Source organism: Myotis davidii, unplaced genomic scaffold, assembly GCF_000327345.1.
Source record: "Myotis davidii unplaced genomic scaffold, ASM32734v1 scaffold46, whole genome shotgun sequence".
Taxonomy (NCBI): Eukaryota; Metazoa; Chordata; class Mammalia; order Chiroptera; family Vespertilionidae; genus Myotis; species Myotis davidii.
Window position 1 is genome coordinate 3,604,808 of NW_006383006.1, and position 1,093 is coordinate 3,605,900.

At 45.1% G+C, this 1,093-nt stretch overlaps 1 protein-coding gene across 1 annotated transcript in view; it reads left to right on the forward strand.

The window, feature by feature from the left end:
- Nucleotides 1–1,093, forward strand: part of ZNF106 (zinc finger protein 106) — a 57,448-nt gene that overhangs the window by 17,516 nt on the left and 38,839 nt on the right.

Here is a 1,093-nt window from a genome sequence, read left to right on the forward strand (position 1 = left end):
CCTTGCGTGTCTTCCTAAGCCTTAGGAGTACCCTAATTAAGTTAATAACAATGTACCTACCTATATAGTTTAAGTTTAAAAAATTTGCCAGCCTGGGTGAGGGGCTGACGGCTGTTTGCAGCTGGTCACACACCCTTTAGGGTGGGGGTCCCCACTGGGGTGCCTGGCCAATCTGGATGAGGGGCTGAGGGTCTTCAGGCTGGCCGACGACTGAAGCTCCAGCCTCTCGTTTTTGTTTTTTTTTTTTTTTAATCTGGGATTTATTTACCCAGGTAAAGGCAAGGAGCATTCATTGGTAGCAGACAGTTGTTCTGTGGCCCTGGACAGTGACAGGGCCGCAACAGGGAGGAAGTTGGCTTCATCCATCACTGGAGAAAGCAAGCCTCCTGCTCGCTTTAGCTGCGTGGCTGCCGGCCACCATCTTTGTTGGCGGTTAATTTGCATATCTCACTGATTAGCCAATGGGAAGCGTAGCGGAGGTACGGTTAATTTCAATCTTTGTCTATTATTAGATAGGATAATACTCCCTCAGCAGTGTTTTGCAGTTCAAGTGAGAAAATGTTTGAGGCACTTAACACATTGTATGTGGGAAACGTATTTATACTTTCTACCAGTGTAGTAGTGCGCGGGACATGTATTAATACGTTTTTTATAGACTAGCGGTAGAATGCGGGTAACGTATAAATACGTAAACTAAAGTTATCGTAATTTTACTGAACGTTGCCATTTGCACAAAAAATTAGCAAAAATGGCCCGCACCACCTGTTAGCGTGTGATAAAAACTACCCGCAAACAATGTGTTAAGCACAGGACACAGCTAATAGCAATACTTAACACAGCAAATAGTATATGTAAAAGCCATTCTTCTTTCAGAGAGGAAGAGAAAGGGAGAGAGAGATAGAAACATCAATAATGAGAGAGAATCATCAATCGGCTGCTTCCTACATGCCCCACACTGGGGATCAAGCCCACAACCCAGGCAGGTGCCCTTGAGTGGAATCGAACCTGGGACCCTTCAGTCCGCAGGCTGACGCTCTATCCACTAAGTCAAATCAGCTAGGGCTTACCCAAAGCAATCTATAGATTTAATGCA